The 15,336-nt window shown below is 43.8% G+C and overlaps 1 protein-coding gene across 6 annotated transcripts in view; it reads left to right on the top strand.

Annotated features, from left to right (window-relative positions):
- Positions 1–5,418: 5,418 nt before the first annotated feature.
- Positions 5,419–15,336, top strand: part of CERS2 (ceramide synthase 2) — a 36,926-nt gene continuing 27,008 nt past the window's right edge. For 2 of the 6 annotated variants that reach the window (XM_067472351.1, XM_067472350.1), the window contains exon 1: positions 5,420–5,564. The gene's annotated coding sequence lies outside the window, so the exon portion shown is untranslated. Of the gene's footprint in view, positions 5,581–5,765; positions 6,041–15,336 lie in introns of those variants that run through there. The other 4 variants (XM_067472352.1, XM_067472353.1, XM_067472355.1 and 1 more) reach the window with 3 other exon arrangements.

Genomic DNA, 15,336 nt, shown 5'->3' with positions numbered 1-15,336 from the left:
CCAGCTAACATCTCCCAACAGGCAGGAAGCAGGTAGGATTTGAAGCTGCAAGGCCATTCAATGCTAATCAAGCTGACCGACTGCAACATTCACACTTGCCTCCAACAGACAAGAGTTCTTTCTCCCACTCTGGACATCATTCCACAGATCTATAATAAACTCAATTTTCCTAGTTTCCAACAGACCTCACAACCCCGGCCATAGATGTGGGAGAAACGTCAGGAGAGAATGCTTCTGGAACATGGTCAGACTAATATTGGACACCAACCTATTTTCAGGCTGTGTGAATGGAACCAGTGTGAATGTTGCCATTGGCCACCTGGATTAGTATCGAATGTCTTTGCAGTTTCAAAGCCTGGCTGCTTCCTGCTTGAGGGAATCCTTTGTTGGGATTGCTTCTAAAAGACAAGAGTTCTTTCTTTCACCCTGGACATCATTCCACAGATCTATAATAAACCCAATTTTACTAGTTTCCAACAGTTTCCTCACCACCCCTGCCATAGATGGGGGAGAAACGTCAGGAGAGAATGCTTCTGGAACGTGTGACAGCACGAATACTAATATTGGACGCCTATGAATACTAATTTTGGACACCTATTTCCAGGCTAAATTGGAACCAGTGTGAATGTTGCCATTGGCCACCTGGATTAGCATTGAATGTCCTTGCAGCTTCAAAGCCTGGCTGCTTCCTGCTTGAGGGAATACGTTGTTGAGACTGCTTCTAAAAGACAAGAGCTCTTCCTCCTACCCTGGACATCATTCCACAGGTATATAAACCCAATTTTCCTAGTTTCCAACAGACCTCACAAACCTCTGAGGATGCCTGCCATAGATGGGGGAGAAATGTCAGGAGAGAATGCTTCTGAAACATGGCCAGACAGCCCGGAAAACTCACAGCAACTTACTCACCATATTGGACACTGACCTATTTCCAGGCTAAATTGGAACCTGTGTGAAGGTTGGCATTGGCATTGAATAGCCTTGCAGCCTCAAAGCCTGGCTGCTTCCTGCTTGAAGGAACCCTTTTTTGGGACATTCACACTTGCCTCCAACAGACAAGAGTTCTTTCTCCCACTCTGGACATCATTCCACAGATCTATAATAAACCCAATTTTCCTAGTTTCCAACAGACCTCACAACCTCTGAGGATGCCTGCCATAGATGGGGGAGAAAGGTCAGGAGAGAATGCTTCTGTAATATGGCCAGGCAAGCCCAGAAAACTCACAGCAACTCACTCACCATGAATACTAATATCGGACACCGACCTATTTCCAGGCTAAATTGGAACCAGTGTGAATGTTGCCATTGACCACCTGGATTAGCATTGAATGTCCTTACAGCTTCAAAGCCTGGCTGCTTCCTGCTTGAGGGAATCCTTTGTTGGGATAATAATAATTATTATTATTATTAGAATCCTAGAACTGGAAGAGACCCTAAGGGCCTGACATAGATGAGGAAGAGATGTCAGGAGAGAATGCTTCTGGAAATGTAAGAATTAGAAGAGACCCCCCCTCCCAGGGTCATCCAGTCCAACTCCCTTTTGTCAGGCACGGCACCATTAAAGCTCTCCTAACAGATAGCCATCCAGGATCTGTTGATGAATAGTAATAGTAATAGTAATAATAATAATAATAATAATGGGTTGCTGTGAGTTTTCCGGGCTGTCACATGTTCCAAAAGCCTTCCTTCCTGACGTTTCGCCCAGGGGCAGCTAACAACTCCCAACAAATGACCCCCAGGCAGGAAGCAGCCAGGCTTTGAAGCTGCAAGGCCATTCAATGCTAATTAAGCTGTCCAATTGCAACATACAAACTTGCCTCCCACCCTGGACATCATTCCACAGGTACTTGCTTAGTTTCCAACAGACTAAGTGTGAGTGTTGCCATTGGCCACCTGGATTAGCATTGAATGTCCTTGCAGCTACAAAGCCTGGCTGCTTCCTGCTTGAGGGAATCCTTTGTTGGGACTGCTTCTAAAAGACAAGAGCTCTTTCTCCCATCCTGGACATCATTCCACAGGTATATAAACCCAATTTTCCTAGTTTCCAACAGACCTCACAACCTCTGAGGATGCCTGCCATAGATGGGGGAGAAATGTCAGGAGAGAATGCTTCTGGAACATGTGACAGCATGAATACTAATATTGGACACCTATTTCCAGGCTAAATTGGAATCTATGTGAATGTTGCCATTGGCCATCTGGATTAGCATTGAATGTCCTTGCAGCTTCAAAGCCTGGCTACTTTTTGCTTGAGGGAATCCTTTGTTGGGATTGTTTTTATTATTATTATTATTATTATTATTATTAATTTATATTAATATTACTTATTATTATTATTTTGTTTATTCTTATTATTATTCTTATTCTTATTATTATTTATCATTATTCTTATACCCTTGTGCTGTTGACCTGAAGGGTGGCGATTCGAAACCGTGAGAGGGGTGAGCTCCTGCCTATCAGCTCCAGCTTCCCATGCAGTTGGGACACTCACACTTGCCTCCAACAGACAAGAGCTCTTTCTCCCACCCTGGACATCATTCCACATATCTATAAACCCCTGAGGATGTCTGCCATAGATGTGGGAGAAACGTCAGGAGAGAATGCTTCTGGAACATGTGACAGCATGAATACTAATATTGGACACCTATTTCCAGGCTAAATCGGAATCTGTGTGAATGTTGCCATTGGCCACCTGGATTAGCATTGAATGTCCTTGCAGCTTCAAAGCCTGGCTGCTTCCTGCTTGAGGGAATCCTTTGTTGGGATTGCTTCTAAAAGACAAGAAACGTCAGGAGAGAATGCTTCTTGAACATGGCCAGACAGCCCAGAAAACTCAAAGCAACTTACCATATTGGACACTGACTTATTTCAGGCTAAATTGGAACCTGTGTGAAGGTTGGCATTGGCATTGAATAGCCTTGCAGCCTCAAAGCCTGGCTGCTTCCTGCTTGAGGGAACCCTTTGTTGGGACACTCACACTTGCCTCCAACAGACAAGAACTCTTTCTCCCACCCTGGATATCATTCCACAGGTATATTAACCAATTTTCCTAGTTTCCAACAGTTTCCTCACCACCCTTCCATAGATGGAGGAGAAATGTCAGAAGAGAATGCTTCTGGAACATGGCCGGACAGTCCAGAAAACTCACAGCAGCTTACTCACCATATTGGACACTGACTTATTTCCAGGCTAAATTGGAACCTGTGTGAAGGTTGGCATTGGCATTGAATAGCCTTGCAGCCTCAAAGCCTGGCTGCTTCCTGCTTGAGGGAATCCTTTGTTGGGACATTCACACTTGCTTCCAACAGACAAGAGCTCTTTCTCCCACCCTGGACATCATTCCACAGATCTATAAACCCAATTTTCCTAGTTTCCAACAGATCTCACAACCCCTGAGGATGCCTGCCATAGGTGTAGGAGAAACGTCAGGAGAGAATGCTTCTGGAACGTGTGACAGCATGAATACTAATATTGGACACCTATTTCCAGGCTAAATTGGAACCCGTGTGAATGTTGCCACTGGCCACCTGGATTAGCATTGAATGTCCTTGCAGCTTCAAAGCCTGGCTGCTTTCTGCTTGAGGGAATCCTTTGTTGGGATTGTTTTATTATTATTATTATTATTATTATATTATTATTTTATATTAATATTATATTTTATTATTTTATTATTATTATTTCTTTTGTTTATTATTATTATTATTATTATTATTATTTATCATTATTCTTATACCCTTGTGCTGTTGACCTGAAGGTTGGCAATTCGAAACCGTGAGAGGGGTGAGCTCCTGCCTGTCAGCTCCAGCTTCTCATGCAGTTGGGACACTCACACTTGCCTCCAACAGACAAGAGCTCTTTCTCTCCTGACGTTTCGCCCAGGGGCAGCTAACAACTCCCAACAAAGGATCCCCCAGGCAGGAAGCAGCCAGGCTTTGAAGCTGCAAGGCCATTCAACGCTAATTAAGCTGCCCAATTGCAACATACAAACTTGCCTCCCACCCTGGACATCATTCCACAGGTGCTTGCTTAGTTTCCAACAGACCAAGTGTGAGTGTTGCCATTGGGCACCTGGATTAGCACTGAATGTCCTTGCAGCTACAAAGCCTGGCTGCTTCCTGCTGGAGGGAATCCTTTGTTGGGACTGCTTCTAAAAGACAAGAGTTCTTTCTCTCACTCTGGACATCCTTCCACAAATATATAATAAACCTAATTTTCCTAGTTTCCAACAGTTTCCTCACCACCCCTGCCATAGATGTGGGAGAATCGACATTGGCATTGAATAGCCTTGCAGCCTCAAAGCCTGGCTGCTTCCTGCTTAAGGGAATCCTTTGTTGGGATTGCTTCTAAAAGACAAGAGTTCTTTCTCTCACTCTGGACATCCTTCCACAAATATATAATAAACCCAATTTTCCTAGTTTCCAACAGTTTCCTCACCACCCCTGCCATAGATGTGGGAGAAACGGCATTGGCATTGAATAGCCTTGCAGCTTCAAAGCCTGGCTGCTTCCTGCTTGAGGGAATCCTTTGTTGGGATTATTATTAATATTATTATTATTAGAATCCTAGAAGTGGAAGCAACCCTAAGGGCCTACCATAGATGAGGGAGAGACGTCAGGAGAGAATGCTTCTGGAAATGTAAGAATTAGAAGAGACCTCCCCAGGGTCATCCAGTCCAACTCCCTTTTGTCAGGCACGGCACCATTAAAACTCTCCTAACAGATAGCCATCCAGGATCTGTTGATGAATAGTAATAGTAATAATAATAATAATGGGTTGCTGTGAGTTTTCCGGGCTGTCACATGTTCCAAAAGCCTTCCTTCCTGACGTTTCGCCCAGGGGCAGCTAACAACTCCCAACAAATGACCCCCAGGCAGGAAGCAGCCAGGCTTTGAAGCTGCAAGTCCATTCAACGCTAATTAAGCTGTCCAATTGCAACATACAAACATGCCTCCCACCCTGGACATCATTCCACAGGTGCTTGCTAAGCTTCCAACAGACTAAGTGTGAGTGTTGCCATTGGCCACCTGGATTAGCATTGAATGTCCTTGCAGCTACAAAGCCTGGCTGCTTCCTGCTTGAGGGAATCCTTTGTTGGGATTGCTTCTAAAAGACAAGAGCTCTTTCTTTCACCCTGGACATCATTCCATAGGTATGGAATGGTATGGAACCCAATTTTCCTAGTTTCCAACAGTTTCCTCACCACCCCTGCCATAGATGTGGGAGAAACGTCAGGAGAGAATGCTTCTGGAAGGTGTGACAGCCCTGAAAACTCACAGCAACCCATGTCTGGAAAGAAAACCCTTCCCTTTTGCAAGGGTTGCAGGGTGAGGATGAGTCAGAGATGGGGGGAAAAACATAGTCAGAGGAGGAGAAGGAAGGTTGCAAGAGTCACTCCCTTCTTTTCCTCTCTTCTCTTCTCTTCTTCTTCTGTCCTCCTCCTTCCTCCCCTTTGGAAAGAGTGGGCTGGGCTTTGACCGGAAGCTGCCGCCCCACCTCTGCCCGCTTGGGTGCCCCCCCTTTTGTCCCCTCCCTTCTCCAAAGCGGAAGAGCCCCCCAAGAGACGGGTGAGTGGAAGGAGAAGTGAGTGGGTGGGCGCAGGGAGAGGGGAGAGGGGACACAACCACAACACCCACACCCGCATCAAGGCGGGCCCCTCTTTTAGGGGGTCAATCGGCCCTCGATTGCTTTCCCTGCTGGTGGGGGGGCAGGGGGAGGGGGGAGGAAGGGAGGGGAGGGGGGCTGAGGAGGGAGGGGCCAGGGAGGGGAAGAAGGGGGGCTCCAAAGTTGGGGTTCCCCCCAACAGAGCCTTTTACGCACAAGGTTTCCTTGCTTTTACGCACCTTGTTTTGCCTTAGTAAAAAAAGGGGGGTTAATTAATTCCTCCCTTTTGGGGGGCTCAACAAGCCTTGAAGCCCCTTCCTCCAAATAGGAAGGGAGGGGGAAAAGGAGGAGGAAAAAAAGGGGGGACACCAAGGAAAGTTGGGGAGACTCCCCCAAAACAGAAGAGGATAGTTTGGCAGGAGTGGACTTCCCCCAAAGCGTGAGTTTGTAACCAATTACTCCTTTTTTGGGTTTTTTTTGGGGGGGAGGTTCTTCCTCTTAATTTAAGGGTCTCTTCCTCTGCATTTAGGGGTCTCTTCCTCTACAATTAGGGGTCTCTTCCTCTCCATTTAGGGGTCTCTTCCTCCTCATTGAGTGGCATCTTCCTCTTGGTTTCCTTGCTACTTTTTGGATAGTTTTGATGTGTTTGTTTGTAACAAATCACTCCTTTTTTGTGGGGGTGATTTGGGGGGATCTTCCTCTTCATTTAGGGGTCTCTTCCTCTCCTTTTAGGGGTCTTTTCCTCTCCATTTAGGGGTCTCTTCCTCTCCATTTAGGGGTCTTTTCCTCCTCATTTAGTGGCGTTTTCCTCTTGGTTTCCTTGCAACTTTTGGATAGTTTTCATGTGTTTGTTTGGGGTTTGTAACAAATCACTCCTTTTTTGTGGGGGTGATTTGGGGGGATCTTCCTCCTCATTTAGGGGTCTCTTCCTCTCCTTTTAGGGGTCTCTTCCTCTCCATTTAGGGGTCTCTTCCTCTCCATTTAGGGGTCTTTCCCTCCTAATTTAGTGACGTTTTCCTCTTGGTTTCTTTGCAACTTTTGGATACTTTTGATGTGTTTGTTTGGGGTTTGTAACAAATCACTCCTTTTTTGTGGGGGTGATTTGGAAGGATCTTCCTCCTCATTTAGGGGTCTCTTCCTCCACATTTACTGGCATCTTCCTCTTGGCTTCCTGTAACTTTTGGATAGTTTTGATGTGTTTGTTTGAGGTTTACTCCTTTTTTGTGGGGGGTCTTTTGGGGGCGATATTCCTCTCCATTTAGAGGTCCCTTCCTCCTCATTGAGCTGTGTCTTCCTCTTGGTTTCCTTGAAACTTTTTGGATAGTTTTGATGTTTGTTTGGGACTTGTAACGAGTTCCTCCTTTTTGGGGAAGGGTGTTTTGGGGGTCTCTTCCTCTACATTTAGGGATCTCTTCCTCTCCATTCAGGGGTCTCTTCCTCTGCATTTAGTGGGGTTTTCCTCTTGGTTTCCTTGCAACTTTTTTGTGTGTGTGTTTTGGGGGTGAACTTCCTCTTCATTTAGGGGTCTCATTCTCTCCATTTAGGGGTCTCTTCCACCTCATTGAGTGGAATCTTCCTCTTGGTTTCCTTGCAACTTTTGCATAGTTTTGATGTATTTGTTTGGGGTTTACCTCCATTTTTGTTGGGGTGTTTTGGGGGCGATCTTCCTCTGCATTTAGTGGAGTTTTCCTCTTGGTTTCCTTGCAACTTTTTTGATAGTTTTGATGTGTTTGGTTGGGGTTTGTAACAAATTTTGTGGGGGTGTTTTGGGGGTGTTTTGGGGGCGATCTTCCTCAACATTTAGGGGTCTTTTCCTCCTCATTGAGTGGCATCTTCTACTTGGTCTCCTTGCAACTTTTGGATAGTTTTGATGTGTTTGTTTGAGGTTTGTGTTTGTTTGGGGATTACTACTTTTTTGTTGGGGTGTTTTGGGGGTGATCTTCCTCCTCATTTAAGGGCCTCTTGTCTACATTTAGGGGTGTCTTCCTCTTCATTTAGGGGTCTCTTGTCTACACTTAGGGGTCTCTTCCTCATTTAGGGGTCTTATTGTCTACATTTAGGGATGTCTTCCTCTTCATTTAAGGGTCTCTTCCTCTACATTTAGGGGTCTCTTCCTCTCCGTTTAGGGGTCTCTTCTTCATCATTCAGGGGTCTCTTTCTCTGCATTTAGTGGCGTCTTCCTCTTGGTTTCCTTGCAACTTTTGGATAGTTTTGATGTATTTGTTTGGGGTTTACTCCTTTTTGTGGGGGTGTTTTTTTGGGGGTGATCTTCCTCTTAATTTAGGGGCCTTATCGTCTACATTTAGGGGTGTCTTCCTCTACATTTAGGGGTCTCTTCCCCTTCACTTAGGGGTCTCTTCCTCCTCATTTAGGGATCTCTTCCTCTGCATTCAGTGGCATCTTCCTCTTGCTTTCCTTGCAACTTTTGGATAGTTTTGATGTATTTGTTTGGGGTTTACTCCTTTTTGTGGGGGTGTTTTGGGGGTGATCTTCCTATACATTTAGGGATCTCTTCCTCTACATTTAGGGGTCTCTTCTTCTCCATTTAGGGCTCTCTTCCTCTGCATTTAGGGGTCTTTTCCTCCTCATTGAGTGGCATCTTCCTCTTGGTTTCCTTGCAACTTTTTGGATAGTTTCGATGTGTTTGTATGAGGTTTCTGATTGTTTGCGGTTTACTCCTTTTTTGTGGGGTTGTTTTGGGGGGGATCTTCCTCTTAATTTAGGGGTGCCTTCCTCTACATTTAGGGGTCTCTTCCTCATCATTCAGGGGTCCTTTCCTCTGCATTTAGTGGCATCTTCCTCTTGGTTTCCTTGCAACTTTTGGATAGTTTTGATGTATTTGTTTGGGGTTTACTCCTTTTTGTGGGGGTGTTTTGGGGAGGATTTTCCTCTTAATTCAGGGGCCTCTTCTTCTACTTTTAGGGGTCTCTTCTTCTACATTTAGGGGTCTCTTCTTCTCCATTTAGGGGTCTCTTCCTCTCCGTTTAGGGGTCTCTTCCTCATCATTCAGGGGTCTCTTTCTCTGCATTTAGTGGCATCTTCCTCTTGCTTTCCTTGCAACTTTTGGATAGTTTTGATGTATTTGTTTGGGGTTTACTCCTTTTTGTGGGGGTGTTTTTTTGGGGGGGGGATCTTCCTCTTAATTTAGGGGCCTTATCGTCTACATTTAGGGGTGTCTTCCTCTACATTTAGGGGTCTCTTCCCCTTCATTTAGGGGTCTCATTCTCCCCATTTAGGGGTCTCTTCCTCCTCATTGAGTGGCATCTTCCTCTTGGTTTCCTTGCAACCTTTGGATAGTTTTGATGTATTTGTTTGGGGTTTACTCCTTTTTGTGGGGATGTTTTGAGGGGGATCTTCCTCTTAATTTAGGGGTCTCTTCTTCTCCATTTAGGGGTCTCTTCCTCTGCATTTAGGGGGCTTTTCCTCCTCATTGAGTGGCATCTTCCTCTTGGTTTCCTTGCAACTTTTTGGATAATTTTGATGTGTTTGTATGGGGTTTGTGATTGTTTGGAGTTTATTCCTTTTTGTGGGGTTGTTTTGGGGGTGATCTTCCTATACATTTAGGGATCTCTTCCTCTACATTTAGGGGTCTCTTCCTCTCTGTTTAGGGGTCTCTTCCTCCTCATTGAATGGAATCTTCCTCTTGATTTCCTTGCAACTTTTGCATATTTTTGATGTATTTGTTTGGGGTTTACCCCCTTTTTGTTGGGGCGTTTTGAGGGGGATCTTCCTCTTAATTTAGGGGCCTCTTCCTCTTAATTTAGGGGTCTCTTCTTCTCCATTTAGGGGTCTCTTCTTCTCCATTTAGGGGTCTCTTCTTCTCCATTTAGGGGTCTCTTCCTCTGCATTTAGGGGTGTTTTCCTCCTCATTGAGTGGCATCTTCCTCTTGGTTTCCTTGCAACTTTTTGGATAATTTTGATGTGTTTGTATGGGGTTTGTGATTGTTTGGAGTTTATTCCTTTTTGTGGGGTTGTTTTGGGGAGGATCTTCCTCTTCACTTAGGGGTCTCTTCCTCTGCATTTAGTGGGGTCTTGCTCTTGTTTTCCTTGCAACTTTTGGTTACTTTTGATGTGTTTGTTTGGGGTCCCTTTTTGGAGAGCTTTTGGGCAACTTTGTGTCACCTCCCTTTGGCAAGATTGGCAACAGCGTAACTTTGTCGCCTGAGCTGTAACTTCCCTAGTTACAAAGTCTCCCTCCCCTTGAGAAAAAAGTAACTTCCTTCGAAAGGACCCCCAAAGGCCCAAGTGGCGTTGTTTTCCCTCCACGGCAGCGGTGCATCCCTCCAGGCCTTGGGAGCAGGCCAGGAACGCGCCGAGGCGTGGTGTGCCTTTCAAATGCTGATTTTATTTTAATTTTTGTATATTTCCATGCATAATCTTCTTCTTTGGCTTGGGTGCCTTCTTTCCTTCCTTCTTTCCTTCCTTCCTCCCTTCTTTTCCCAGTGACTCAGTTTCACGTGGAAGTTCAGTTTTTCCTCCCTGTTCCCAAAAGAATCTGGAAGGTAATTCTTTCCAATTGGAGAAGAAGGGAAAGAGGGAGGGGGAGAAAGAAAAGAAAAGAAAGGCAGAATATGATGAAGTGGAGGAGTGGGAGAAGGCCTGCCTTCCTCTCTCTTCCATCCCTAAGAGATCCGGCTAATGGATCTTTCTCTTTGAGAGACTCAAGAGGGAGACAGGCTCCCTTTTCAACCCATTACAAACCAGATAATGTTTTCTTCCCTTCCTCTAATTTCTTTCCTGTGTGTGTGTGTGTAAATATACTATACACTATATAGTGTATGTGTGTATATGTGTGTGTCTCTCTGTGTATATATATAATGTATGTGTGTCTCTTTGTGTATATATGATGTATGTGTATGTATATATACATATGTATAGTGTGTATATATAGTGTCTGTGTATATATATATGTGTGTTTATATAGTGTACGTGTGTATATATATATAAATTGTATACACACATACACTATATATATGCACAGTATACTTATGTATATATACACACATACACTATATATACACTCTGTGTCTCTCTGTGTATAATGTATATGCATGTATATATACATAAGTATAGTGTGTGTGTATATATATATACACATATGCATAGTGTGTATATATAGTGTATGTGTCTCTGTGAATATATAGTGTGTGTATATATATAGTGTATGTATATATAATGTATGTGTATGTATATATACATAAGTATAATGTGTGTGTATATACATACACATATGTACAGTGTGCATATATAGTGTATGTGTCTCTCTGTGTATATATAGTGTGTGTGTATATAGTATATGTGTGTGTATATATAATGTATGTGTGTCTCTCTGTGTATATATAATGTATGTATGTATATATACATAAGTATAGTGTGTATATATAGTTTATCTGTGTGTGTGTGTATATATATATACATATGTATAGTGTGCATATATATTGTATGTGTCTGTGTATATATAGTGTGTGGGTATATAGTGTATGTGTGTGTGTATTATATATAATGTATGTGTGTCTCTATGTATATAATGTATGTTTGTATATATAGTGTGTAGTGTGTGTGTATATATATTATATGTGTGTATATATACACACATCTATATAGTGTATGTGTCTCTCTGTGTATATATAGTGTGTGTGTATATATAATGTATGTGTGTCTCTGTATATATATAATGTATATGTATGTATATATACATAAGTATAGTGTGTGTACATATAGTGTATGTGTGTGTGTGTATATATATATACACACATACATCGTGTGTGTCTCTCTGTATATATAGTGTATGTGTCTCTATGTGTATATATAACGTATGTGTATGTATATATACACAAGTATAATGTGTGTGTGTATATATATAGTGTATTTGTGCATACATATGTATAGTGTGTGTGTATATATAGTGTATGTGTGTGAGTATATTGTGTATGTGTCTCTGTGTGTATATATATATGGTGTGTGTGTGTATTCCACGATTGTGAGATCCAGGAGTATTTGCTCCAAAACTCTGTCAGTCTGAATTCCGAAGTCCCAGAGTAGTTTGATGGTTGTTGTTGTTGTTGTGATTTGGAGTGTTCATGAACAACACAAAGCATCCTATGACCGCTTTCCAAACAAAGGCATTGGGAGAGATTGATATAGTGTCAAAAGCATGGGGAGCCTTTGTTGTTGTGTGTGTTTTGTGGGCCACTTTGTTTGTGTTCGGATAGGAAACTCTTTCTGGAAAGGGAGCTGAATGGCCCATTCGAAACATGTTGTTTTTTCGAGAAAGAAAGGTGGGATTTCCGTAACGTCAACAGGGAATCAATAAGGAAATGCGCCTCGGAGACGTGGTGGCGGGCCCTCTGGAACAATGCGATCCTTGTTGAACACGATTGAAGCCATCGATAGTGCGGTGTCTCTTTCACGTATCGGTGCCTCCGGGCCAGGCTGGCTTCTCGGTTGTTCCGGGTACGTTTGGGGCCGTTTCCCCCTTCGGAAAAGCAACGTTGTCGTGCGTTTCGGCCCGTTTTGTGCCGTGTGTCCTTCCCTCTTTTGCTCTGTGATCCAGGAAGTGCCTTTTTTGCATATTTCGGGGCCTGCGGGGCAGGAAGCACTTGGCCGAGCCTTGCCTCCGAACTTTGAACTTTCGGTGCTTTCGGGACGTTAATGTGCCCGAAAAGGCTGGAAAAGGCACATTTGCACATAGAAAAGGTGCATTTGCACATGGAAAAGGTGCATTTGCACATGGAAAAGACATATTTGTACATGGAAAAGCTGAATTTGCAGATGGAAAAACTGCATTTGCACATGGAAAGGACACATTTGTACATGGAAAAGGCACATTTGTACTTGGAAAAACTGCATTTGCCCATGGAAAAGGCACATTTGTACATGGAGAAGCTGCATTTCCACATGGAAAAGCTGTATTTGCACATGGAAAAGCTGCATTTGCACATGCAAAAGCACATTTGTACATAGAAAAGCTGCATTTGCACGTAGAAAAGGTGCATTTGCACATGGAAAAGCACGTTTGCACATGGGAAAGCTGCATTTGCACGTAGAAAAGGTGCATTTGCACATAGAAAAGGCACATTTGCACATGGAAAAGGTGCATTTGCACATGCAAAAGCACATTTGTACATGGAGAAGCTGAATTTGCAGATGGAAAAGGCACACTTGCATGTGGAAAAGACATATTTGTACATGGAGGAGCTGCACTTGCACATGGAAAAGATGCATTTGCATGTGGAAAAGGCACGTTTGTGCATGGAAAAGCTGTATTTGCACATGGAAAAGCTGTATTTGTACATGGAAAAGGCACATTTGTACATGGAGAAGTTGAATTTGCAGGTGGAAAAGGCACATTTGCAGGTGGAAAAGGTGCATTTGCACATGTAAAAGCTGCATTTGCATATGGAAAAGCCATGCTTGTACACAGAAAAGGCATGTTTGCACATGGAAAAGCTGTGTTTACACATGGAAAAGGCATATGGAAAAGACACGTTTGCACATGGAAAATGTGCATTTGCATATGGAAAAGGCATATTTGCACATGGAAAAGCCACATTTGCACACGGAAAAGGCGTGTTTGCACATGGAAAAGGCACATTTGCACATATTAAACTTACATTTGCACATGGAAAAGGCACTTTTGCACACGGAAAAGGCATGTTTGCACATGGAAAAGGCACATTTGCGCATATTAAACTTACATTTGCACATGGAAAAGGCACATTTGCACATGGAAAAACTACATTTGCACATGGAAAAGGCACGTTTGTACATGTTAAAGGCACATTTGCACATGGAAAAGCCACATTTGCACACAGAAAAGCCCCATTTGTACACTGAAAAGGCATGTTTACACATGGAAAAGGCGCATTTGCACATGGAAAAGCCACGTTTGCACATGGAAAAGGCGCATTTTCACATGTTAAAGGCACATTTGCACATGGAAAAGCTGCATTTACACATTGAGGGGCCTTTTCCGTGTCTTTTCGTCCCTTTCCAAAGTCGCAAAACGAGCCAGGCTTCTTTGCAAACGGTGTGTTTTGGAGACGCATGTTGTTGTTGTCCAAGGGATGTGTTTTGGTGTTGGGTTGCCATTGCTGTCGTTAGTTGTGATGTCTGTGTTTGTTGACATGGTTGACGTTTGGGTTCCCGGAACAGGGTCGAAATCATTTCCAAAAGCAATACATTTCTCAACCACAACACAACTGAGGTTATTTCTATTTACTCTGCCTTTCTTTCCTAATGTTGTGGGTTGTGCAAAGCCTTCTCCTCCTTTGTTTCTCTTCCGGATGCAATCGTGTTTTCTTTTAATCTCAACGTCTTGGGAAAGAAAGGCGTCTCGAGATTCAAGCATGACAGATGTCAATCATCACAACAATGGCGTTAGGAAATGAGGATGGCGCAAACCTCCTTTTCCGTTTTGATGATTTCATCTACGCTATAGAATTAATCCAGCTTGGTGCCACTTTGTTTATATGTAAATAATACATGATTGAGTTGCTGTGAGTTTCCCAAGCTGTGGCATTCTCTCCTGACATTTCTCCCACATCTATGGCAGGCATCCTCAGAGGTTGGGAACTAAACAAGTGGGTTTTATATATCTGTGGAATAATGTCCAGGGTGGGAGAAAAAACTCTTGTCCGTTGGATGTGAATGTTGCCATTGGTCACCTTGATTAGCATTGAATGGCCTTGCAGCTTCAAAGCCTGGCTGCTTCCTGCCTGAGGGAGAATCCTTTGTTGGGAGGTGGGTGGGAGAAAGAACTCTTGTCTGTTGGAGGCAAGTGTGAATGTTGCCATTGGCCACATTGATTAGCATTGAGTGGCCTTGCATCTTCAAAGCCTGGCTTCTTCCTGACTGGGGGGGATCCTTGGTTCGAACGTGCTAGCTGGCCATGATTATTTCCTGTCTGGAGTTCCCCAGTTTTCTGAGTGATGTTTCTTATTTACTGTCCTGTTTATTTATTATCCATCCATGGTTGGGAGGTGTTAGTTGGCCCTGATTATTTCTTGTCTGGAATTCCCAGTTCTTTGTTTACTGTCCTGATTAATATTACTGTCCTACGTAAGTGAGGTTTATATATCTGTGGAATGACGTCCAGAGTGGGAGAAAGAACTCTTGTCTGTTGGAAACAAGTGTGAATGTTGGCATTGGTTGCCTTGGTTAGCATTGAATGGCCTTGCAGCTTCAAAGTCTGGCTGCTTCCTGCCTGGGGGGGAATCCTTGGTTGGAACGTGTTAGCTGGCCTTGATTATTTCCTGTCTTGAATTCTCAACGTAGGCTTCCCCCAAGCAGCAGAAAGCAGCCAGACTTTGAAGCTGCAAGGCCATTCAATGCTAATCAAGGGGGCCAATGGCAACATTCACACTTGCCTCCAACAGACAAGAGTTCTTTCTCCCTCCCACCCACCTCCCAACAAAGGATTCCCCAAGGCAGGAAGCAGCCAGGCTTTGAAGCTGCAAGGCCATTCAATGCTAATCAAGCTGGCCAATGGCAAAATTCACACTTGCCTCCAACAGACAAGAGTTCTTTCTCCCTCCCACCCACCTCCCAACAAAGGATTCCCCCAGGCAGGAAGCAGCCAGGCTTTGAAGCTTCGAGGCCATTCAATGCTAATCAAGCTGGCCAACGGCAACATTCACACTTGCCTCCAACAGACAAGAGTTCTTTCTCCTTCCCACCTCCCAACAAAGGATTCCCCCCTCAGGCAGGAAGCAGCCAGGCTTTGAAGCTGCAAGG

The sequence above is a fragment of the Anolis sagrei genome, chromosome 12, assembly GCF_037176765.1.
Source record: "Anolis sagrei isolate rAnoSag1 chromosome 12, rAnoSag1.mat, whole genome shotgun sequence".
Classification (NCBI taxonomy): Eukaryota; Metazoa; Chordata; class Lepidosauria; order Squamata; family Dactyloidae; genus Anolis; species Anolis sagrei.
This window is presented reverse-complemented; position numbering and strand designations above follow the sequence as displayed.